This window comes from Falco punctatus (assembly GCF_963210335.1).
Source record: "Falco punctatus genome assembly, chromosome: Z".
NCBI lineage: Eukaryota > Metazoa > Chordata > Aves > Falconiformes > Falconidae > Falco > Falco punctatus.
Window position 1 is genome coordinate 80,590,541 of NC_137586.1, and position 26,949 is coordinate 80,617,489.

The 26,949-nt window shown below is 40.7% G+C and overlaps 1 long non-coding RNA gene across 22 annotated transcripts; it reads right to left on the reverse strand.

Moving 5' to 3' along the window:
• Window positions 1-154: 154 nt before the first annotated feature.
• On the reverse strand, window positions 155-26,795 carry LOC308057003. 22 transcript variants are annotated; one of them, XR_013925070.1, is made up of 10 exons: window positions 26,335-26,459; window positions 23,987-24,124; window positions 17,338-17,404; window positions 15,633-17,020; window positions 13,020-15,315; window positions 11,611-11,714; window positions 8,788-8,961; window positions 7,551-8,086; window positions 5,013-5,115; window positions 155-996 (listed from the first exon to the last, which is right to left on the reverse strand). It is a non-coding gene; the product is annotated as an uncharacterized lncRNA (long non-coding RNA). The 22 variants fall into 22 exon arrangements; XR_013925073.1 differs by having other exon boundaries at window positions 22,017-24,124; XR_013925075.1 differs by having other exon boundaries at window positions 21,730-24,124.
• Window positions 26,796-26,949: the final 154 nt, after the last annotated feature.

The window sequence follows — 26,949 nt, forward strand, 5'->3', positions numbered from 1 at the left end:
CACAGTGTTTTGAGTGAGAAAAAAATGAGGTTATGAGCCAAAGCTTACTCGTATCACTGGAAAGCGAACAGTGACACAGGTGGGCTTCATGTCACGTCAGTTGAAGCACTTTTTTTCCCCCGTTATCTTGTTGAGAAAAAAAGACCAAAACCAATTTTGTATAAAACTTTAGCTCTTCAAAATGTTTAACTGACAATTGAAGGGAAACAATGCATTTAAAGGTTGTGGTAATTACATCTACTTACATTTTTGTTCCATAAACAATGTTTTGTTAACTTTCCAAATTATGCAGTGTTGTTTGACCTGTTTTTTTTAAGATGCCTGAAAGGATAATAAGGGATCTGAATGGCAATAATTTTGGGCATAAAGTTTGAACCATGAATGCACCTATTGTTAGCACACAATGTAAAGATGCTTAAAGAAGGGCGGGGTGGGGGAAGTAAACCTAGGTCAGGAATGAAAAAGTATTGTTTTGGGAAAGGCAACAAGCTCTTTTGTTTCAGTTTATTGCTCATCTCTTATTTTTTTCAAGTTGCATTATTGCTTTGTCACACAACTCATCTGCAGTATCATTTACAGTCTGACCAACAAAAGTTGTTATTAGAATTAGTGGGATTTCATAGGCCCTTCGGATCTTGTGAATGCTCTAACTCTAACAGTGAAAGCACACACGTATTAAAGACACCAAGCTAACATGAAACGAAATAATTACTTTACAATTAATTTGCAGAGCCATCTGGCTTTCTTCTCAAAGCTTGTGTCACCAGCATGAAGATTATCTGGATATTCTTTTGCTAGCCACTTGAGAAATATTTGGGATTCAGGAGACGATTCAGGAGACAGAAGACGCGCTGAAGATCTTGGAAACTATGTGTCAGCCTCGGTGGCTCCAAATGGAAAAAAGGGCTGCAGAGAAATCCAACCAACAGCAAGCAACTGTTCTGAAGAATGCGGCTTAAGGTTTTCAAAGTGGAGTCAGCCTGCTAATGCATGCAGCTGTAGTGGAGGAACACACAAAAGCAGAGAGTAGATGGGTACAGGCAGAAGCACTCCCGTTTCATCAATTCTGCATGAAAGATTTTCCTTCATGATACTTCCAGATTGAAATGTTCCTTACTCTAATTGACCTTAAAGAATAACCACTGATGGAAAGATTTACTAGCTGATAATTACAGCCCTTCATTTATGAGATTTAGGTTTTCAATCAGAGAGCCTGAGAATGAAATAAGAGTCAAACTGCTACTGAGTCCAGAGCATTGAGGTGCAAATCTTTATCTGAGACTGCTGGAGGAAAGAAGTGTATTGTTGCCTTGAATTTCACAAGGTGACATAAAAATGAGCATGTCTTCGTGCAATATAGCTTTTATTGCAGCACCTAATTTTATCCTGATGACACAAAATGCAAAACTAATGTTGGTTTCTGTTAAGAATAAAGCCCTGTTTGTTACACTTGCTATAACTTTTACTTTAAACTTGGTAACTATAGAAGGCAGAGGTGGTGCTGCCCATAGCTAAGGCTGCCCATGCTTTCCCACAGTAAGATTATTTTTTATAAAGATGTTTACATTGCAGCATCAAGTCTTAAAATACAGGGAAATACCAGAATTAAGGTGAGGAGTGCATCTTTATATTATCTCCTCCCTTCGCTTGCATGTACTATGTCATGCTCTTTGAGTACCTTTTCATAAACCTCTTTTTTTTCTTTTTTTTCTTTTTTCAGACTCTGGCTTCGTTCAGTACAGAGAATGGACAATTCTCTGGGCTCGAATTGGGCTTGTTTATTGAAGAAGATTTTTGTCTGAGACATTTGATTCAGAATTTGGTTGTAGATCAGGGCATGTGCCACTGTGTGGCAAGAAGAGAAAAGATGGTTTTGTAACAAAGACTACCAAATGCTGCCCTTTATTACCACGCTGTCACTGCGCAAGCTTCTCAGAAAAAGCCACTGATAGATAGCTTCAGTTCACAGAGTTTACCATATCATCACAGAGAGGCACAGGCACATCTAAGATATTCCAAGATGTGCAGAGCATCGCACTGAATGTTTGGGAAAACATGCAGCTGGTCACTCTGACCCAACCCAAAATCCGCACCCTCCGCCCCCTCGGGCTCTTGTCAGAAACCCAGGCTTTTCAAAGAGAGTTTTTAGTAAATACAAAGTGGAAATCTGAGTATGTTTAGACTAACAAAGTCTACACTAATTTATATGAGAAAATCTCCATGGGTTTGTTATAAGATTATGTTGTTGAAATTGGCTTCTTCCCACTGTTTCCACACCCAGACATGACAACAAATCTGCTGAGTTCCATGGCTTTGACATCTTACATAAAGAATTCAGGGTCAATAGGATGGGAGATATGGCTGTGTTAACTCATGCCTGTTTCTCTTGACAAAGTTTTGGCTAAAGAACTGAGTTTTCCATACCTTTCATCTAGTTGATAGTGAGAAAAAAAGTATGGAAAAGATGACTGATGTTCTAGGTAGGGCACATGCATCGATTTCCGTATTTAAATATGAAATATTCTCAGAACGAAAGACAATATAGATTATTTGTCCAAATTAAATTCAACATAATGTGGACATAAATTGCAGTGGTAAGTGGCACTAGAGGAATGGTGATAATTCGCTACAGTACCACTTTACAAAAGTGTATCATGCTTTAGACTGCTGTCTAGACAAATGTCTTCTTACAAAGATACTTCAGTAATCTTCTTGGAAGTGCATCATCTAAACCAAGTAATATCAATTTGAGTTACAAATTCGAGCTGTTCTTATCTAGAACTTAAGGTCAGTAGCAGATGTTACAAATTCCTATAGACGCATGCCCAAAGACAAGGATTATTTTTTTTTTTTTAATGGCAGAAATCTGCTAGCTATTCTTGCCTTATCTGCAACAGCTGAGCAATCTTTCAGTGCCATGAGGAGATTGAAAACTTGGCTCATATCTAGCATGGACAAGCTTGCCTTAATCACATTGCTCTTTTACATGTGCACAAGGACATCAACATTGACAGTGCTACAGTAAAGCAGCCATTTGCTGAAAACAACTGTCAACATTGTCAAGTTTTTTGGAACCTTTTATAATGCGATTTGTGTGACAAAGCTTGTATAATTCTGTTTATCAGCTGCAGCAACAAATTTCCATAAGGGAGAGGTATGGAGAAGCGTACTGGAGCTGGATTTTCTATTACCAGCTCCTACCTGACACTCTTAAAGCAAAGTAATTAGAAAACATTACAAGATAAATGAACCACAACAGCCAGAGCTTCCAGTCCCATTTAAACCGATTTTAAGAGTTTTCACAAAAGGTTGCAAAAACCGAAGTAAAAAACATTTTGTCTTTCATTTAAAAGTCAGGCTTTCTCTAAATCCTTCATGCATTTTACTTTCTATGCTAATCTTGCCATTGAACCTGTAAAGGTATGCTTGAAAAAAGAATCATAATTATGGTGCTAATTGGCCATAATGTGTGGTGCTAAACCTGGGATTTTTAAAAAACCAACATGAAATGCTGGAAATAGGCACAGAATAAGTAAATACTACAAAGTACATAGTAGAACACTGCAGAGACAGAAACCTTATTTAGGATTAGATTAATTTAGACTCGGGACTGGTGCCTAACCTGTGCCTGTACCAGTTATTGGCAGTTCTGAGCTCTTCCAGCACATCTCAAGACCAGTCTTTTAGCATCTGCCAGTCTTCAAGTTACTGGGCCACTAACACAAATCTGCAAACGGCTCTTGGCATCCTTGGCACCACGACACTTCCAGCTCATTATATTCTGCTCTCACATTTTCTCAGGTATAAGTGGTTTAAAAAATCATATAATCTGATGGTATTAAACAGTCAGCATTTTGTTAATAACAATTTGAAAGTATATGAAGTTTGCTCCAACCAAATTTCATTCCACAGGCTTAGTGCCGTTTCTGATTATCTTAAGTCCTAAATTCCTCTAGCTTGCCTTTTCTCCCTTTCAAACAACCATTCTTCCTATTGATCCATAAAATATCTTGTAAAGACAAACCAGGCATGTTTACTCAAAGAGATCCCGTCTCACATCTCAGGTATGTTATGAGGACAGCTTTACATTTACCCCTGCGGTTCTCTTCAGAATGTGCATTAATGCCTTGGGGGTACCCCGTGCCCCCTGAACTCCTGCACTGCCCCCATGGAATGCTAACAACTGCTCTAAACGATGCCATTAACAACAAACTTCCTCTGTATCATCTTAACCACAATTTCTAAGGATGCATTTTATATATGTATCAGCTGTAGCCCTGTTGATGCTCTGAGCTGTTAAAATTCATTTTTCTAACACATACTTGCAATGCCTGGGAGATATCTCAGCACAAGCTGTACAATTACTGGTATTTATCTTGAATTAAGGAGGGGGGAAGGAGGAGAGGAGGGACTGTGGGCACAGTACACATCAGACCCAGAGAGTTTCATAACTCCCAAGAGGATCTAGCGCACACTGTCAAAGTGAATGGTGTCTCACAGTTAATTTGGTTGGTGGCCAGAGGCTACAAATAATTCTCTTGCCCACAACCAGGGTTACTCAGCTGTATAATAAGGATGAAAGCCCTGGCTTCTGCAAAGACTCAGAATCATGGCCATGGTTTTGCCATGCAGGGGAAATGTTAAGTTATACAGAATTGTATAGGTGTTGCTCAGAGCTTACAATGTAATGCATTTCTAATTGTTCCTAAAGTTTAGGAGGAATAAAACAGTTAATCTTCATGATGACAAAAGGAAGCAGGAAAATAAAGTGACACACTTGAATGAACTGTGAGGAAATAAAGTGCACAACGTGATAATGCCATGACTCTGTGCTACTGCACATTTCTGGGCTGAAAAGATATGGCTTGATGGGTAATTTGTCATGCTGTGCAATAGAGAACAACAGTAAAGAGACTTCAGACAGAAGAAAATTACACAAATAGTAGGGTGGAAAGGTATAATTGAGGATGGCAAAAGACTGAAAGATAGACATTTAAAATTACTGTACTGACCTACTAAATGCACTTGGGCGTGGAATCGTGGCCCCACAAGAAGAGTCATTAAATGACTGCAGGCTGTGACACTGCTACAGGGTAATGCCAATCTTCCAGAACTCTTAAAAGATAAAAGCATCCAGTGTTAGCCAAAAAAAAAAAAAAAATCAGACCCTTGTTTTTTGCAAGCATGCACAGGCTGAACAAACAGTGAATTTACAACAAGGGAAAATGTACCTATGGCCGTGCTGGTGCCTGGTATCCAGACCCATGGAACAAAGACCTTGCCACCTTCTTGTGAACCTCATGAGGACTCGTCCTCTGCCACTGGGACATATAGTACACTGTTAGAACAGCCCCAGGGAGCTGAGTATTAGCTGCTACTTCAGCTGATTTGCCCTCTTGCCACTGAAGAGAGAAGTTATACCCAGAGATACCAAAAGACCTAAGTTTGCTTCAGAGAAGCTAGCAGAGGCAAGGGCCACCACCAACGTGTCCTTCTCTGTTCAGTGTGTCCACTGCTGTCCAAACGCCTGGTTCCTTAGCAAAAGCTCCTGAGAGGAGTTTAAGTCTCTCCCTAGGACATGGAAACGCGTACTAGAGACAGAAAATGAGATGCCTTCCAATAAGCCATATACAAATAACCTCCCTTTTGTCCTTCTTTTTGTTCTTATTTTCCCAGCACGTCGGTGGCAGTGCACTAAAGGCAGCAGCAGGAGACCTTACTTTTCCTGTTATTACATATTACTGACTAGTGTCAGAAAGATGCCTTGAGTGCATATGAAAAATACCTGAGCCTTTCATAACCATTAGGGTGAAGAAGGCTACCAGTGATTGAGATAAGGTCTGTCACTGACGGCCCCAAGTCTCCACGAATGTAAAATGTTTGTGTTACTAGGTAACTTCTCACGCCCACTGATGCACTTCTGTGTAACACAAAGAACACCACCAGCGCATTAACAGCTTTGTCTTTTCTTTGCTTCAGAAGGCTTTTGAATTCTACCTTCATTTCTGCGAGTTCTTTTATCCAAGAGACATCACAGCGCACATCTCTTTCTCCCTTCAGGCCTACCAGAAACACTAGGAAATCATTCTGAAACGAGCTTCCTGAGGTTTCCTCGTTGTGGATACAGTATGCTGGCACAACCGGGAAAGCACTGCTGATTTAATAGTTTGCCAGGCTCCTGAAGCACCCACTCTGCATGAAGCCTGAACTAAAGAAAGCCAGAGCAGCTGCAGAATGAGGCACTATCCCATTGCGGAGATAGGCTAAACCATTTTGCTACTGTGCAAACATTTTGACCATAAAAATAAATGATCTAAATTGTGAAACTGTAGCTAGCCTCCTGTCAACTTAAATAAACAATGAAGCAATCCAGAGACTCCAATAGCAATTGTTGTTCCATGACCTACGCTTTCCAAAAGGCCACTTCTAGTGCATTTAAGTACTAAATGGAGAGAACACTTCAGTAACATAAGTTTCTGTGTTTGTTTATCACACATCATTTGGTATTAGTCAGGGCCTTGTGTGATTCTGGGGCAATTAAATTTGCCAGAGAATCCACCCACTGCTACAGATGCACACTGCAGGATGCAGACTGTCATTTTTAAAACTAAAAGGGGGGTGGGGGTGGGGTTGCCTTTAGTGGCAAAGAAAATCTTCCAGATGTTGACTGAAAATAAAATCATGCAGAGATGCATGACCAAGTTTGCAGGCAGCCTAACACGGTGGCTCTAACAGGCATAAACTGCCCCTTGATTTTAATTATTAAACCGAAAACTTGGTAGCCATTATTTAAATGATCAGTGATGCTAAGTATTTCAGACCTGCTTGTTATCCTAATCTCTCTTCCCAGACCTTCACATTCTTGCCAAATTTCAAAAATTTCAACTTCCCTACATCTAGTCCCCAAACCTTCTGTTTATTGTGCTGACAACTCGCAGCACCAATATTGCAGTCTGCAGCTCACTTAAAAATGAAAAATTGTCTGGCATAAAATCAATAGGATGCAATATAAGATTAAATGCCATACAATGCTGAATTCATTGTATCATTTCGGTAGAGACTTGCATATTATTTTTTTAACTTACTTGCAGCAGTGCCTGAAGTCTCAATGTTTTGCAATAGAAAACTCCAGCAGAATTTAGGTCAAGTCAGCTGCAGCATGAGATAGGGTCATAAAGAAAGCATATCATAGTACGCCAGCCGTAAGTAACAGTTCTGATTCAAGTCCTCATGTAAAATAGTTGTGTTGCACTCATGTATCTTATCCGTTTCAAAACCTGCGTGCTTTATTGACATTTCCCAGACTGTAGTATATGAATATAAAAGTAACACAAGATCCAGGACCTCAGCTGGCGTAAATTAGTGTCTGTTCAGTGGGAGTGATGCCAGTTGTGTTGGCTGAGGATTGGTGCATGGAAAATGACTGGGAAAATATAGATGGAATTGTGCATAATGTTTCCTATTAGTAATCTTATGTTCAAGCATTCCCAAAGAAATGACAGGCTGTCTCCTTGTCCTCACAAAAACTAAAAGACAAGAGAAAAACTTACCTTCCCTTGAGGTTTACTCGTCGGTCAGCTACAAAAGTCACAGTTGATCAGTCAGGGGCATTTGCACCATTTTCTGCTCTTAGGACACAATTTATTACTCATCAACCTTGAAAAAGAAGTTAGGAACGAGAGAGGGAGTTGCTCCTTGCCAGAGTGCAATCCTTCCCTTGGCAAGGTGAAGTTCCTGCACCATTCCCCTGGCACAGCTGTGTAAACAGGTATGCTTCTGGTCTGATTTATATAGCCGTAGCTTTAGGAAGAAGTCATGGAATGAAACCTTGGACAACTCTCAGAAGAAAAACTTCAGCTTAAAAAATTGTTCTTAGCACTTAAGACTGAATACTTTATTCACTGTAAAGTAGTCCTTCATGCCGGCTTTAATATGGAAAACAAACTCATATAATTGACAAAAGTGGTAAGAACACATCAGTGTACATAGAACAGCTCCACTTCGCTTCCTTCTGGAGATGTTGGCTTTTCTGCTATTCGGCAGGGAGTGGTGGAGTGAGAGTGTTCAGAAGCAAGATAACTTTTACCTGAATAAATTCGTTATGAAATTAAAAAAAAAAAAACAAACAAACAAACAAATTCAAATTATGAACTGCTTTTATACACAGTAAAAAATCATACAAGGCAACCAAGGGAAATTACAGGACTTGGGCTCATTTCACGCTATTTTGACTATGCTTATGAGCTAAATAGTGGTATTTTGGCCTTACTAGAATAGTGGAATTTTCAAGACTGTTAGTTTTCATTTGAAAATGGACAAGGGCTACCCCTAACTACAGGGTCATAAATTGATCTCCCTATTTTATATTATAAGTAAGCTGGCTTAAGTTGGCAGAATCACCCAGCGAAGTAATTGCATTAACCCACAAACTCTTCCTCAAAAACCAGCATTTAAAAAGCATATTCTATAGCCTGAAGTTTTAGTTTCATCCTTATTTTCCCGACAACATTCCAACTCCCTTTCTCAAGCAGCTACACCCGTAGCCTTTGCCCAGAACTTTTACAAGAGGAAGCTAAACTGCAGTTACTCCTTTCCTGAAAAGGATGTCCCATTATATTTCATAACCTGTCATTTCAGGGATAGAGAATGGAGCCCTGAAGCTCTCATAACTATGCTTACATGTCTTCAGTAGCTCTAAGTCTGCATTTGCTGGACCAAGTGGGTCAAATCCATCACTCTATCCTCCCTAATTCATCTGTGACAGAAGCAAGTACGTCCAAGCCATACCTCAGCAGATATAATCTGTACTTGATAGCTTTCCTCTCACTCCACTGCCCATGGCTGCTCTACAGTAGGAGTCATACCAAGGTACGGGCCGGGCCAAGACACAGAAGTTGTGGCTGCACTGTGGTTGCTGCCATGCTGCCATGAAGAGGACTCTTCATCAAATGTGTGTCATTCCTGAAAAAAAAAAAAAAAAAAAAAAAAAAACAAAGCCAAGGCATTCTTCCCTAGAGTCTGCATCTATATAATCTGTATTGCATTTCTACAAACACATCTGCTAGACAAGGACACGTTTTCCACTTCCATTTGTAATCTCAGCATGAACTCATCCAAACAGCTCTGCAGGACCATCCCAAGGAAAGGTGACCTAGGCAGACCCATTTTGTGAATCCTATGACTGCAAGCATTGATAAGGGAAAGGAAGGACCTGCCAAGGCCCTGAACACCCAGACAGGGTGTAATGGCCCTGATAAGCCTCCCCCAGGGACACCCATGCCCCTAGACCCAGGAGCTCCATTTAAGCTCAGCCCAGGGCCTTAATTAACTAGAGCTATGTTTTAAGTGCAGTAGTCTCTGGATGGACAGTAGACCTCTGCTGTGGATTGCTGTCTCCTGGATAGACCTCTGCTTCGCCAGAGCTTTGTCACCAGTCCCATCTTTGCCCTGTCCCCTGGATGGACAAAAGACCCATGCTTTGTCCCTGGCCCACCTCCTCCTGCTCATGACTGCTCTCCGGGTCGTCCCTGGACCTGACTCATGACTTCATCCTGTGCAGACTGTCTGGACTAATTACAGTCTTCATCCTGGACCATATGACATTCACATAAAATCTAATTAGAGCAGCTCAGTACATACTTACCTCATCAGAAAGCTGGAAGCACTAATGTCCAAGCAATACTTGCCCAAAGTCATTAAATGACCAAGTGAGACGATCGTAGTAAGCACCCTAAGTTTCTATTTTACATATCTTATCTATTTCAACTGTTGTAAATACTATTATAATCACTCCAGCTTCATGGCAGCTGATGTACTATACATGTTTGAGAGGGTGGTATCAATTAACTACGTTATCTATAATGCCATGCCTGCAATTACTACTACTTCACAACTTATCATTAATGCATTTGACAGGGTTTTTCCAAAGTAATATTTATTTAGAGGTTAATCAACATTCCTAAGACTGCCATTTATTATAATCTGATTTTGGATAATTGTCCAAATCAGTGGCTCTTAGAGGCAGCAGTTTTTTCTCAGTCTCAATGAATACGGTACATTAATGCCAAAAAACAACAGAGGATTAGAATTACATTTTTGTACATGTAAGCGGCTAGTGCAAAACTCAGTTCTTCAGAATGAATTCTGCTATATTTTTTTCTGCCTGCTAGTTGGAAGGCTGGATAATGCTTGCAGCCATACTAAAAGCTGGGAGGGTGGGACAAAGAGAAGAAGTCCAGGTGAGGTTAGTTCCCTACATCATTCCATGGAGCAGGAAAATGGAGTAAAGAGAGAAAGAACCTGTATAGTCACCCTTTTGCACTAGGAATTGAGACTGAGCAGGTAAGGAGTGGACAACAGCCGACATATCTGTACACAATGCAAAACATACAGACTTTAGCGTGCACCTCCATAAGCCCTCAGATTCTGTGATAATAAATATTAAGTCCAGCGCTTAAAATATCACAAATGTCAGAATTAGTTGCCATGCAGCTCTAAGTTGGCATACAGGCATGCCAACAGCTTTTAATCACTTCCTCCCCCTCTTTGGTGCCAGATTCCCAACTGAAGCCTCAGACAAGCACACACGACCCGGTGTTTTCCTGGCGAATTTCACTTTGGCAGATATGCTATCTGAGCAGGCGGCAGGTACATTCCTAAGACTGCCCCTGAACTTCTTCCGTTATTACAAACTCTGTAGGTTGTTAGAGATGCCCAGTTAAACAACTTCACACGTTTTCTTAACATATGCAGTCTAAAATACCGCTCCTCCTGTTCAAGTAACTGCTGAATCACTCTAGAAAATCCAGGATAAAGCACATACTCAAAAAGGATACCTTTAAAACTTAATGGTTGAAATTTTGCAACTCACAATGAAAAAATCTTAATGAGAAATGTTAGGCAACATTGCATATGGCTGTGGTACCAGATCCACTTAAAATAATAGCTTTCAGATCAACTATTCACGTAGTATGAAAGGCTTAAGACACGAAGGAGGCCCATTTACTGGTTTATTAGCAAGCACCTTTTGTGGACACCAGGACAAGTGCAAAGTAAACCTCTTACCTATTGAACAGGACATATCCATAAACCTGGAGCTTGCAGGAGTTTGGGAGACCACAGCAAAATATAAAAAATGGTTTGCAGGAACAAGAGCTGAATCATTTTTACATGAAACTAGGAATGCCTCATGAAACCCTTTATTCCGCTGATCCTTTCCAATGTTTATTATAAATACTTCTTTTCAAATAATTAATTTGACAATACACCATATTGCTGATTTGCACTAAAATGTTTTAATTCTAAAAGCTTGTAACATTTTGAGGTTTTCGGGTTTGCTTTTAGATACTGTCTATGAATCATTCCCTATCACATTTATACTTCAATTCTCAGGCAACTATACTGGCAATTAGTATGTAAAACAGTTATACAAAACAGCAGATCAGTCTGTAATAAATCATACTTTGGCAGAGAAGGTCACTATTAATTTATTACTTTAAAGTAACTTATAATCAGTGTAACTGTTCTGCAGTAAACATTCCTGGGGAAGCTCTCCTCTTTCCTCTGTTGACAGAATCCTGGAGCGCATTTAAATTAATGGCATATACGTACCTAAGTTCCCACAGACTGCAGCTGCTCACTCCTTCGGTGCCATGGTATAGATCTATTCACACATATCCCAGAACCACTTTTTGCTTTTTTAACTCCAACAAAATCTTCTAGGAAGACAGGTTTGTAGCCAGTGAGGTATCTGTAGATCCCCGAACAGGGCTTCCTATGGAACCAGCCCGTCATCCAACGCCCGCACACAAACACCGTGTGACAGAGGCAGCGCTACAGCCTGCGCTGAGCTGCACCAAGGCTGCTCTGCACCAGACGCCCGGTCCGTGCCCTACCACGCCATCTCACCCCTCCTGCCTGTACCCTTTGCATTCCGTATTACGCAAGCAGACTGGCTACCCAGTATTCTTGCATGTGTCAGAAATTACTTCCTCTGCCCACATTAGCAACTTCTCCCCACTGATTCTTTTAAATCTTTTAAATAAAACCTAGAGGTAGGGGCATTTGAAGTTCTTGTATAGGTGTGTGTATAGAGCTCTCTCAAGCACAGTAGTTCAGCAGAACCAGTAACTCACTGCAAGGTCAGACTTTTTTCTCTCATTCACCTGCCTCCCCTTCCCTTTCAGTGGTTTTAATTCTCCTTTTTGAAAAGTTGCTTTCATCTTAGGACATAAAAAATGGAACAGCAGATTTTCTGTCTTCCCCACTCTGCCAAGGTTGGACCAGACGATCCTTGAGGTCCTTTCCAACCTGGAATTCCATGATTCTATAATTATCTTTTTCACTGCCTTCAGCTGCATTTATGCCAAATCTGACTGTTTCGGCAACACAGCATGCATCTCCCTCTGGCTACAAACAGCCATTGCCACAAGCAGAATTATTCCTGCTTAAACACCCTCTCTTTCTTCTGATTCCTTCTATACCTCCTGCCTCACTCTGTATTTAGTCCATATTCTTTCCTAACTTAGGGACCTACACATTTCCAAACTTTTATTGTGCAATTTAATTCCTAAATAAAGTTCTTATACTTTGAAATGTGGCTCCCTACCACTGCTAACAGCCACTTAACTGGACAGACATCTCACCTTATTGACCTTAAACCTGCCCTACGCCCTTCCCTCAAAACTGTTCAGAATACTGCAGCTAAACTTGCCTTTTTCCTACAGCACCTCTGTTGTCTAACTCAAAATTTACTTTCTCTTTGGGAAAAAAATCCCAGCTCCCCTTCTGTATTAGGAAAACTGACATAACAGTGCCCTCCCTCTCGCTTGCCAAATGCATGTTTACATCCCTTCTGCTCACAGACTGCACAATAGTGCAGGGAAGGCCACATGCAACTTCTCGTACGTATGTTTAGTGCTGTATGCACATATTTGGGTACATTTATGAATGGGGGGTTTCACAGGATCACACTGCTATTGTAACTATGTATTTCCCTCCTGGCAGCTGTCTGCTCTTACCAGTGGAAGCAGATGCTCCGTTTTCAGCTTTCCCACCCCTTTTCAAGCCCGAATTTGAGGCATCTTTGTTGTGCGCAAGTTCTCCAAATGCAGCTGCTTTTTAGTCAGTCATGTTTTTTCCTCGGTCCTTTTCAGCTGGGTGTGTTTCAAGTATAGAAGAGTCAGAATTTAGGTCCTGTTTTCGTTCTGATGGCTCCAAAATAACATGAGGTGCTCCTTAGAGAATTCCTTGTCTACATTTTAGTCTGATGCTGATCTTTAAAAGCCTTCAAACAACTCAGTTCACTCTTCTTTTTACAGCCATACTCCTCTCCTTATACGTTTGCCACATTCTTAAATGTTTTCCTGGGTTTTTTCCCCGCTTATTTATTGTATTTGATCCATAAATTCAAAGAGCATGCAATGAGCCTTTATGTTTGTGAAGTACATGTAAGTTGATGGTGCTATAAAAGTGGCCTGAGGAAAACTAAAATAGTAATAATAAGTTGGGCATATGATGATCTAGAGTTGTATAATATGCCCATTATCATACGATCTGTGCATTTTTGTCATAGCTTTTTAGCACCTGAAAAACTGAATATAGGCCAAATGTTGTATCTCTATTTTACGTGATGGAGAAGGGAGACAGATTTTATCTGCAATATGCTCAGGCTGACTTTCTAGCATTTTGGAAGTGATTCTTTAACAAATGCTAGAAAAAAAGACATCTTGGATTAAAAAGCTAAAAATCATAAAGCTGAGAACATATTACTTAGATGAAGATTTCTGTGCCCAAGTGATACCACTACCAATTCCCCTCATCCCTTTCTTTCCCTGAGATCTGCGGCTAGGAAGAATCACATTTTTGCCCCTTACATAGTGGCAACAGGGCAAATCTTGTTTCCCCCATTTCAGCGTGGCAGCGTCAGGCCCAGCCTTCACTGTATTTTGCAGTGCACCTGAGTAATCCTGCCACTCAAGTACAAAACTGAAATTTTATTTGTTCAGGATGATGAACAAGGTCAGAGCTTCCTTGTCCACGCCACACTGAATGCACAGCAGGCTGAGCTGAGACTAGTCTCTCCTTCTACTTCCCCAGTTAGCACCCCAGCAACCTCGACCTTGTAGCAAGGACAGGCACATGATAGAAGGGAAATGTACAAAATTGTCATGTGTGCTGCATCCTTCCCCGGAGGCTGAAAGTTTCACCTCTCTGATATGCTTAGTTGGCTCAGAGTGAAAGTTCTTGAGAGCAATCACAATCCGAGGTCTCATGTGGCAATCTGCAGAACGAATGGGCCAGACCACAGGCAGATTACCCACTGATTCTTCTGCAGAGAGTCAAGCATGTTCAACTGGTCCACACCACAATCACACTTCTTAAACAAAAGCTTTACACATTTGTAAAGGCATAGACATAAATAAAGGCATAAGCCTGACAGGGAGAAGCTAGCGTGTGAAAAGGTAACAAGTTTCATTAGATAGCAAAGTTTGACAGAGTTTCTAAAAAGGCCATTCCAACCTAAACGGTGGAGAGAGTATTTGTGCCATCTGCACTCAGCAGGGACTGGGCTGTCAAGAAAAGGTGTCAAATAAAAACAGTAACAGCAGTAAATGAAAATAATATGTAGAGATCCAAATGTAGCAAACCAAAACTCTAAACCAGTTGGATTTCAGTGAGAATTACTGCATCTCTCTCTAGACAGAAATGTGTTTTTCTGATAGCAATTGTAATTAGCAAGGCATTCCAGTGTTCCAGCCTAGCCCAGGTGAAGAAAATGTTTTCCCTCAACAAAACTATTTCAGGATTTTTTAAAAATACATACAGTACGTTAACTCATGGATAGCAATCACTCGTTTTCATACTTTGTAAATCAAACTACACTGGAAGTGTGCATCAGTTGTACCAGTTAATAGGTGGAATTCTGAAAGAGTTTTGAATTTGAGCCAAGGCAACTTTGACATAACTACATTTGATCTGCAAAGGATCTTCTTCAGAATGACAGGTTTTAAAATAAATGTGGTTCATGACTATGCTTCTTTCTCTGCATGGAAAAATGGAGACAGAAAATCCCTTATTTCTGTTAGTTCTTTGCTTTGATATTTTAACTAAGTAGTGGGGCAGACAATAGGAAAATTATTATTTTGCATTTGACTTACTTCTGTGCTAAAGCATCTCCTTTATTCTCAAGTCTTTTGGTTTGGTTTCAAAATGACTGCTAAGCTCTTAACTTCTGTGGACCACTAAACAGCGATACAGGTGGGTATGGCTGCTGCCAAAAGAAAGTAGTCTGATTTCTTAGTATTTTTCCTAATCCTTTTTCAGAAAGACAGAAAAACAGACTAGCTTAATGCAATTAAGAGCTGTGCCTAAGTCTCATGGTAATATGAACTATGATCACTGTTCTTCAAACAGTAATGGATCATCAAAAATTTCAGAATTTTCATTCATCAGGACATTTTGAATGTTGTTTTTAATCTGAGAATGACAGCTGATAGGAGGCTTGAAATGAAACACGATTTTATCAAATATGATAAAAAAACTGGTTCTTTATTACGACAGATACAAACCCCAAGAACCAAGCTTCCACAAAGTACCTCCTGTGTAATTATTGAATAAAAACACTTACTTACTTGGTATTTGGCTTTTAAACCCTGAATAAGAGAAGTATGTATTGAGAGAGAGGTACTTAAAACGTTTCCATGGATACAGGATGATGCCAATCAGGTCCATGTTTTTATCTGAAGGGGTGCCCCTGCAGAGACATACAGCTTAGTGAGTGGTTGTTTATACAAGCAAGTAAATAGGAACCTTGTTTATTTTACAAAGAGCTCCTGACCCACACTTTTTCCCCATTACTTTTTTAGAAGGAACATTTTGCTCTTTTTAAAAAGCATATTGTTGTAAAGTACACAGTTTTGAAATTTTCCCTTAAAAGTAGTTTCGAGTTTATGGCACAGCTTTCAAGCAGAAAATGGAGTATCCGGGTATGTTACTACCAATCCTGGCAAATCTATGTTGGTGACTTTTTTTATTAACTCTGCAAGACATACTGATGCAAATTACATGTATTTCAACCACTTCCAGGAAGGAGGGAAAAAAATAAAAAAAGCAAGGGGCAGATATAAATGATAAATACCCTTACCTGAATCCAATAAGGACAAGAACACCAAGTTTTGATCGCTTCTCTCAGAAAAGTCTCCATTTACTTTAGCTCCCATTTTAAAAGTAGTTGGTTCCTAGATTCCCACTGCATAAGTGCTACGAACACGTAATTTTGACATCCAGTCTCTCAACACTGCATGCTTTCTAATTTTGGGAATGAGATTAATACCTCCTATTTGAGAGGTTTTAGTCTTCTAATATTTCTTTGGATAAAAAAGCACAATGAGTTAGTGAAAAGAAAGGCCATCAACTTTAATACTTAACACAATTTAATAACCTGAATTGAAATATGTGTGTGCTGTATTTCCATTAAAAAAAAAAGTTTCCTTCCAGCCACAATTAATAGAACAAAACCCCATCTTGTTCAGAGATTATTCCAGAAATACTGTAATTTTAACATCTATGTAAAGGAGGAAAGTTTTTTGCCACGTACAAGCAATTTGGCCTTCCTTCTTCTCAAAGAAGCGATTCCTGGATAAGATGACCGATTTGCTATTTTCCATTTGAACTCGCAAGCGTACTTGGAAGGGGGACGGCAATGCTGTGTTCATTTGCCAGTGCTGACAAAGGTCTGCTTGTCAGTGATACCTTTTACAGCTAAATTTACTCGGGAGTGACAGAAGCAGGTGCACCTTGGCCTGCCAGACACTTGTGCACCCGCATCACGCAGCCTACAGGTCAACATCCAAAGGAGAAAAAGCCCAGGGCTGCGGAGCAGAGGGTGAGTGAGACAAACACAACCCAAACTGGGGGGTTTCTCTTCAAAGCCAGCTGGTCTGGCTTTATTCTACAGGAATTTTTTTACCTGCCAGTTTGATCAACGAAGCCCTCAGCAGGTGCTGACGGGTACAACTTCCTGGAGAAGCAGAAGAAGGGCACTGGTGAGTTTTAACAGAGAAAACGATTAAAAAATGATTTTTAAGTCTTTGGAAGTTGCTCTGCTTGCCACAGCACTGGGTGATTGGGCTCCAGGCTCATGGCTACGCTTACAAAGCTTTCTTCAAGAGAAAGCAGATAAGCTTTGTAGCATGCTTTGCATTTTATTTGATACGGTGCTTGATTTTAGCTACTGTTGCCAAGAAAAGTTTCTTGAAAGTGACTGGATATTTATAGTCAGTTTCTTTCAAACTATTTCTATGAATCTAAATGGAAAGAACATAGAGGATTACATACAAGAACATCCGAATCCAGACAGCACTGGGGGTGTACTCTGTGCCTCTCCTCCGCCCCCGTCTGCCTCCTTCAAAATAAAAAAGTTATCCTGGTAATTTCCAAATAAATAGAAAGGATGTGGTGTCTGTAGACTGTTTCTGGTATTTGGAGCTTCAGCAGACATTCCAGAGCCTTACAAACTCCTTCTAAACATCAGCATAAGATTACTTTGTGATAAATATGGGAGTGAAATTAACAGTGTTTAGAACATTTCAGAAGACTTGGTAATCAAAGGATTATCACAAAAAACTGTTGCCTTTCGCTAAAGTGAAAAGGTAAATTACAAAACAGAGGCTACATGAGAGCACTGCTGGGCATGATGCTTTTTAAAGAAATCATAAATTTACACAACTTGCCTTATTTTAAAACCACAAATTATGCCCGTGTGTGTATTCTTTAATTTGTGTAAGAGCTGGGAAACTAGACGAAGGGGAAAAAAAGGATTTATTTTTCTAGAACAATAAGATTTCAATTAATGTGAAAATGTAGGAAAATGTGACCACATGTTAAAATAAATATTTTGGAGGGGAGAAAAGCATTTTTATTATGATTTCTATTTCAAGAACTCATTCTTTTAACTTTGTTTCACAGTATTCATTACAAATTGTTGTGTTAAATTGAAAACATTTATTTAAGCAAGTAAACAGACAGAAAATTTGACCATGATTCTTTTCAAGTAAACAGATTCCATATTCACAATTCACATGCACACCATAGAAGACACTAATGGGACAAAGAAAGGAATCATATGTCAATATACAGTTGAACTATTTCTGTACTCAGTATTCCCAGTATGCCAAAATGAATGATTTATCAGCAATGGATAGCCTAAGATTAGACTAAATAACACCTGAAGCCCTTTCAAACAACCCTGTTCTGTGATTTTTTTTTCAGCTAGGCTGCTTGGTGTGGGACTGGTACAGCTGACAGGGAACTCCAACCTCAGCAGAGGTAGATCAGGCCTTAATCCTCATCTGTTTTCTTCATTTTGGGAGACAAGAGAAGCACAGCAGAGATTATTTTTGTTTCTGGAATGTGCTATATGAAAATAATCACAATCTTGTTTGCTATAAGAATATCCTACTGTATGTGAGACTAAAAGAGCAGTAGAATAAAGCACAGCTAGTCAGAGCATAAAGTAAACCTCTAAATAAGAAAGATACTTTCTCGGATGAAGTATGAAATGTAAAACAAAACAAAAACCCCAAAACTAGAGCTGCTATTAAACAAGAAATGCCTGTAAAACATCACTGTTTCATGCATAACATTTGTAATGTATGGAAACCAAATCCCCTATAGAGTCATTAAACCCAAGCACTGTTAAATCTGAAGACAGTAAATAGGAATGGCAGATCCTAGAGTTAACTAGACATTCTACATGCTGCACTAACCAAGAAAAACATATAGCCTTTGGTTTAGAATCTTTAGTTCTGTATACTGTACATTCATTACCATTTTACTGTATTGAGTTTAAAGGCTCAGAAGTAGTAATTAATGTGACAAACTCTGGATAATTTAATGAAATTCCAATTATGTCAGTCTGCATTTCACTGAATTTGGGGGAAAAAGTATTTTGTAAATAAAACTTTAGTACAGAATGTTTTACTTTTCTAGAAAAATATTGTTTAATGTTGCAAAAGGTAGAGATTACACACTAGATAACGTATACCATTAAATTCAAATAAGGGCCCTTTACTGGTCTTTTTGTTTCTCAGTTTTCTCATCATCCCATTTAAGTACATTAAGTGAAATTCTAAAATATTTCTATTATTAATGAAATACTGAGAGGTTAAGAAATAGGGAAACTGTATTTAATTAATGGAAACTTTACTACTATTTCAGTTAGAAACAGAATCAGCCCTAAAACAGGCCAGTACGCTCATTTATTTCTTTACTAACTATTCCCCATCAACTAAGAGCTCTGTTGTCTGTTTTGTAAACTAAGGCAGTTTATTCTATAACTATCTTTTTATCTTCTTTATTTTGAAAAGCTACAGTCTAGCTCAGCTTTCAACCACGTTTGTCTTTTCCAATAAATCCAAGCTTTAGTGTCAGGAAGACATCTATATTAGTTATACCATAGTGTGTGTAAATATAAAATGGGATTTAACCACAAAGCTTTGGCAAAACTCACAATTTAATGACTCTGTATTGTGTTCTTCAAAAGCTTATTCAAGGCTTTTCATACAGTGTTATATGGCATTTTCAAAACATATTGTGTCTATTCTCCTTTCACTTATGCTGGTGAAAACAGGACACTTTCCACTGAAGGCCATGAAGTTGCATTTAAAAGTTTGGTAAGACGATGAACTGCAGTATAAAAGTTAGGGGGCAAAAGTAGGATGAATTGCCTTAAATACTGCTTCATATATGAGCATTTAAAACATGCAGATTTTCCATTTTATGTTTGTTATAAATTTAAAGTGTGTGTGTATATATATATACACCTTTGTATCTAAAGTGTTTGTATGTACATGTATATATAAGCATATACACATACACTTTAAATTTATAATTATTTTCCTCTTGGTACAGTAAGCAAAATCTTATTCTGATATATATATATATAACTTTCTTCAAGGGCTTTTATTAATTCTTTTTTGCTATTCCAAAATCCATTGGTTATTGGTGTGAGACCACCTCCCTGAACGAACACACGCATGTTAGGAGAATTCAGTCTGCTGGCAATGTACTGAGCGCTGCCTCGCCTGGGCTCTTTGTCACCCTTAAGCCATTGCAGTGGCAGCAGAGGGACAGCTCTGCAGCCACTCCCCACCCCTGCACCCCACTGTGGCCCATTCCCATGTGAAGACACCCCTGGCATTCCCCTACCACTCCCCACGACTGCTCGCAGCTCCTCCCTGCTATCCCATTTCAAAAACGCTGCTGCACTGTACAGTTCACTATAAATGAGGTAACATGGACAGGCCTTGCAGCATGCCCCTTGTCACACTGTGCAGATACACAAGCTCTTAACTGAGTTGCCTTCTCCAACGGAAAGTGCTAAAAATTTATTGCATAGTCAAACTGGATTTTGTTCCTTTGAAAGCAACTAGCGTTATGAGGCAAGTACTTAAAGTACCACTTAAGAAATTTTCAATAAAGACAAAAGCAACTGTGCATTCTATGCGTATACTCTAAAAGCACCAGATTCCAAATTAAGTTCAATAAATAGAGCTTACAAAGGATAAACATCCAGATCTAAACTAAGGTATACTAGTATGCTGGGAAGCACGTAAAACAACTGCACAGAACGAATGAACTAGCAGTTACTGCTTTGTTCATAAGTATATATACATAGGAATGCTAGTTCTACACATATACTTAAAAGTTGTGCTCACAGCATATGAATCCAATGTTAACATAGCTGATGCACTGTACCCTGAAACGCGACATCTGTCACAGCAAAAATGTTAAAAGCTGAATAGTATGATACCTACCTGCTAATGATTAATTCAGCAAAACAAACCTTTCATTTTGGTTTTGGTTTACTTTTTTTAAAAAGCAAAAGAGCTCTCTCCTCCAACCATTTTCATCTCTCTCTATTTTCTTTTATTGCTATACCAATAACAATACAGAGGCATACAAAATCAATGGTTCCTATAGTTCTTGCTAGAGATATCTGCAGCATGCATTCTTTCTTCTTTGCTGTCTCAAGTGGTAGCAGGATACTCTCTATCCTATATAACTATATGCAAATAGCCTTTTCCCCAGTATCAATCCATCTCCTCAGCTTGAAATTATTGTAGTAGAATGCTTGGTAATAACAAATTAATATCATCTGCAATAATTGTAAAAATTAATGAAGAGTCTACTAATGTGGAGAAAAATAGAAGAGACTGAAATAATCTACTTGTGTATCAGGAGATAGTTCCTACCCTTGGAAAGATATGGCTGTCCATTTAATTATGTGTCCTTGCACTAACTGACTTCATTAGCCATTCAATCCTCAACCACCATGCTTTTGATAGCACTTTAGATCCTAGGCACATACAACCTAACTGAAATAAGATTTTGGTTTGTATTCCTCCTCAGAAATGTGAGGGAACTGGCTTTCACTTAAGGCAAAAAAGCACTTGTTCCTTTGTTCCTGGGAGAAACTATTTAAACAGTTTCAAAACTGCTGGGTTTAATCTGCAAAAAGAATGCAAGGAACTCCTTGTTGAATTGAATTTCAGTTTAATCCAGAAATTCTTAACTTGTCTGTTCCCCTTAGCAGCAGTCCCTTTTAAATTATTTCTGCCCATATGCCTTTTGCCCCATCTTCACCCTACCTGAACACCTAGACCCCAGGAGACCCTTCACTCTCACTTAAGAGCTAGAAAATCTCTTAACTCCCTTTCAGATATGTACCTGTTCTCCAGCCGTTGCTCCTTTGTCTGAGTCACAGCCAAGAGGACAACTAGGTCATGTCCAGAGATGCTAGTGGAAAGGGGCTTTACAGCACAGACCCTCTGACTATGGTAGATCTAAAAGCTAGTGCCACCGTAACTTAACTAGTTAAGTGTTACCGAAAGTTTTAAACTGGAGAGGGTAATGACACAGTGGGTCAGTTCAACAGGTTTTAATACACATTTAATTGGAGATTAATTGATTAATTAGTAAAGCACTTAAATTGTCTCTGCATGGTCCTTACTTGCCTGACAAAAATAGTAACCCCCAGTTTCAGAAACTTCTTTGATTTAGCAACCAGGTTTCTTCTCCTTTAACCACGTCAGTGTAGCTATGCAAAGTCACTGCTGAAATCAGATCTTGCTGGTCTGATTGGTGCAGCCTTGCAGAACATTAACACCAGAAATGGGAACTTAAACCGGTCTCTATCACTCAGGACCTGTGCAAAGACGCTCCAAAAAGATCACACCGCAGCAACAGTAAGTTCAGATTAAATACATCTAAACCAAAGGACATATCCAAACATAACCTCTGAGGCTTACTTGCCTTTTAACCTCAGTAATATCAACTTTTTAAAGTACTTCCATGGGAAGAGTTATAACCAATGACATCACAGCTGGAGGCTCATGGAAGTTTTAATATAGACGAACATAAGTGGCCCAAGCGCATCTAAAAGCTGACCCAAATATTGTGCAATTAAATTTTATGGCCACAGAGGTTACAAGGTTGTCTTCACTTATCAACAAGAGCTGTCAGCCCTCACAAGGTCTCTCTAAAATATCTAATAAATGTTTTATATTAATTATTGTTTTGATAATAGAAATATTAGTATTACAGCAGCAGGTAGAAGACACATTTATGGATCAATACTTGTGTTTGGAGCTGTTAATATGCAAAAGAAAAACAATTTAGTACTGAGGAGTTTCCAAACACCTAAAACCAGTGGCACTTTCTCAAAATGTCCACAGAATACCCTATTATTTCTTTGTATCTGCATGCAAGCATATCTGTATAAAAGTTTGCCAACAATACATTTATCCCCTCATTCCATGTACTAGTCTATTGCTGTTGTATTCTCTACTCAATTTATGCTGCAAATATCATACAGCATACTCTGTTACAATATGCAGGATGACTGACCTTTAAAATGTGCGTATCATTTACTCCAACTCTGGTTCCAGAAAGTGGTACACAATTTGAAATAAAGGCAAATTGTCAGAGAAACAGCCATAAAACTGGGTGCTTAGAGAAAATATACCTCTAAGTATAGTCTGAAAAACTTTTGAGAATTGCATTTCTCAAAAAAAACCCAAACAAAAAAAAAAAGCGTGAATACCGTAACAGCAGCTTTCCATGGGGTACACTGGAATTGGTATATGTAGCCAGGACAGGGCACCATAGTGGCCTTCAGCAACAGGAGATGAAGTTGACCAATGTTCTTTTACCCTTAGAACATGTTTCGTTTGAATTCTGTTTGAATTGTGGCTAGAGGCCTATCCAAAACAAATCTCTGCTTTGCTTGGCCCTCAAAATTACCATGAATCTCATTGTCTACACAGATGCAGATGCTGATCTAATTTGTAGCAGCTGCAGAATACTTAATTAAGCCTTTTCTGGCCATCTATGGCTGTCTGCTTCTGTATCACATCATCATGCAGTGCAAGACAGACAAATGCTTGAGTATCACACAATTAGCACAGGGGTGCAATCATATTTTTTGTTTTGGGTTGTGCATTTTTTGGCAAAGTATCTGAAAATATCACAATACCTTAGTGCGGCAATTCCATTTCAGGAAAAGAGAAGGAATGCACAGCCTAAAAAAACCTTCCTACCACCCCCCAACCTCTCCCAAAATGAAACGGGATCACAGGGAGATTCCCTTTATTCAGCTGAGGGCAATCACATGGACAAGCAAATGCGGTCGCAGTAATGAGAAAGGTGGTCCTTACTTAAAGTGCTAATTCTGAAACTTAACTTCTGGGAGCCTTTCTTCTTGGAGGTAAATAGGAAGAACTGTCCTAGCAGAAACTCTTTTATGAAATGACCAGCTAATGGTGGAGAGGCTTAAACCTTCTAAAGCTGCATAAATTAACAGTGAAATACACAGTTATCTTTCCCTGCATCAACTATAGAGGCGTTGTGTGAGGTACTGGAAGGCAGAAAAGATTTTAAAGACAGGGACTCCCAGAGCTGTACTTTGCAGTTAGCAGGAACCTACCAGATCCGTTCTGTAAATTCAAGTGTCCCCGCAGCTGCTCTGATTTAGTCTTTGGTTGAACACAGGCCCTTCAGAAGAAAGAGTGACTGAAGTGCAGGACATCTCCCTCTGGCAGGCTCTTCCATATTACCAACCGATCTGAACAGTAAAGATACCGTATTTCTTGGGTGAAGGCTGTTCAATAATATAGGTAGACTTTAATCACAGTTGTATAAAACCATATGATAAATTAAACTTCCACCAAATGCCCTTTTTGAAAAAAACCCTAATGTTTCTCAGGCATATGAGGATGCAGAATAATCAGACTAGTGAACAGCAGTTCACGAAAATGACAACATTTCCAAAATTATTCTTCAAATACATTCCTGCACTTAAACCCTATTAAGATGGAGAATTGATTCCAAATTTCCACTCTAAGCTCATATTTTATCTATTTTTATATTTTTGCATAGGGAAAAAAACCCATTTAGCTTGAAATTTCACCTAACTTTATGACAGAAGAGACTGGGGGGGAGGGGGCTGAACTGAAACTAGTTACTGAGCTTTTAAGTTTATCTGACACTACAGTTTTGCTTGCTGATTTCTGACTAGCACCAAAGAACTATAAAACCCTTGATACATTTCTTCAACACAAGTCTAGACTCACATTTTTGGAGTCCCTAAATCTCAACAGAGGAAAGGTTAGTAGGTTAAATTCTTCCTCTAGTTACACTGACTACATGTGTTGTCCCCCTAAAATACATACATGTATATATAAATATATAGATTTGGTGGAACATTACCATAGGACGATGAAGACATCTGAAATCTTACTGAGAGACAGCGGCTGGTACAGGAACTGGAGTTACAGCATAAGCAAAGATTAATTCTGAGGCAGGAATAGGATCTGGGTGGCCACTGATGTAGGGCCAAGCTTCAATTTTAGGGTCTCATCTCAACCTCTCAGAATACATTTGATTTCAACAGACTTTAGGAGACTTTGGATGTGGTGCAGGAGTTTCATAGCACCCCAGTTCCATGCCAAGCATGAGATTCAAAATCTCTGTAGCTGTTAACTCCTTCAGATGAAAATTCAGCCTAATTTTCAAACAAATGACAGACCTCAAGCCTATTTCCAAAAAGTGTGTGTAGCAAACAAGAGTGGTTATCACAAGGTCCAGATCTGATTCTAGTATCAATCTGCATTGTCATTGACAAAGTAATAAATACTGCCTTTACACTTTTAGGACAATTTTAGTAATATCTAATCTTTGAAAGAAAACATATTTGTCTGTGAAGTTACCTCCTCTCTCTAGTTTTAAAACTGTTAAAAAAGAAACAAAACATTACCATAAAAAAAAAATTCTTAGATGAAAATAAACTTTGGACAACTGTTTACGAGGCATTTAAAGGACAATACCAGCCTGCAAACTACAGTTTCAGAAACTGCCTTTTGTAACAATGAAACACTTCAGATTACTAGAACTGGATCAATTTAGCAAAACAAACAAACCCCCTTTTCATTGTTGACTTGGTGCATTTGGCAGCCTTTTTCCCTCCACAGTCAGTCTCTTCCCTGCAAAGGCCCTTGAAAAAATCAACAAGGGAGCACCAAAAAAGCCCATTTTTTTAAGAAAAAAAAAAGAAGTGGGGGGAGTGTTAAAAAAACAACTTCCCAAAAGCCTGGGAAGTAACAGATAATGCCAGAGATTAGTCTACATCCAAGCTCTCCATCGCGACTAGAAACACAATTTACGCTATCTTTCCAGGCATGGCTACCCCCTCCTTGCCACCACGGCCACAAGGCCGCTGACGGGTGGCCACCAACACCCAGCAGCCTCCCACCAGCCCCTGCTCAGTGTCAGCCATGTGCTGCTTGAACTCCTACCAGCCCTGCTCAGTGCTAGGGGCCTGCACGCCGCAGCCCTCCCTGCAGACCCCCGCAGACCCCCGGCCCCCGGCCTGGTGGGCAGCTGCGGCCTACCCAGCCCCGGGGGCCCTTGGCCACCATGGTTGGCTTGCACCCCCCCGCGGCGTGCTGGCACCCCAGAGGCCTGGTGGCACCTGGTGACCGTGCTGCGGCCTCCCAAACCTGTAACACTTATTTATCCCGAAGGTCGGAGAGGTGGGCTAAGCCTGTGGAAGGTTTCGCAGGGGCCCGGTGGGGACAGAGCAGCCGGGGCCGGGCTGGGGCTGCTGCTCGCTTCCAGCCTTTCCCAGCGCCAGCCCTTGGCCGGGACCTCCTGCACCCCCGTCCCGCCTGAGGCTGTCACGGCCTCACGGGGCTTTGGCTGCCCCTCTCACACCGCAGCGGCACCGCTACGGCTTCGCCGCCTCCCTCCCCCCGGGACCACCCGCTCTCGCGTTACCCGCCCGGCCGCGCTGACACCGAGCCTCGGCCCGCCTCGGCGCCTTCCCGCGGAAACGGGGAGGAGGCGGCGGCTGCAGCAGCAGCGGCAGCAGCACCACCAGCAGCAGCGGCAGCAGCAGCTGCACCCCGGCACTGCCGAGCGCCCCCAGGGGCCGCCCCCACGCCGCGTGTGGCAGCTTACCTCCCCGCACGGCGCCGGGGCCGGGGCGGCCGGGCCGAGCCCCGCTGCCACTGCCGGGGTCTCAGGCGGTGCCACGGGGAGAGGGGGGGGCGGGCGCGGCGGCCGCGCTGCCTTGAGGAGATGGCGGGCGGTGGCGTACCTGCCGCTGCGGTGCCCTTCGGCCAGCAGCACCGGGCCGCAGAGACCCCCGCCCCGGAACAAATAAGTCAGTACATAACCAGAAGCCCGAGGGAATGAGCTGCCTGGGCGCGAGGGGTCGGGGCAGGGGGTGGTTGCCCCTCCAGGCCCGAGTGTGCCCGGGTGCCGGCGGGGAGCCCCCGGCCACAGCCACAGGTGCACAGAAAACCGGCCGTTCTGGTGACAAAATGGCTCCCCCGGTGCCACCCTGCCCTGCCGTCCTGGCGGCACACCCGAGGCAACGCCTTCCTCTGC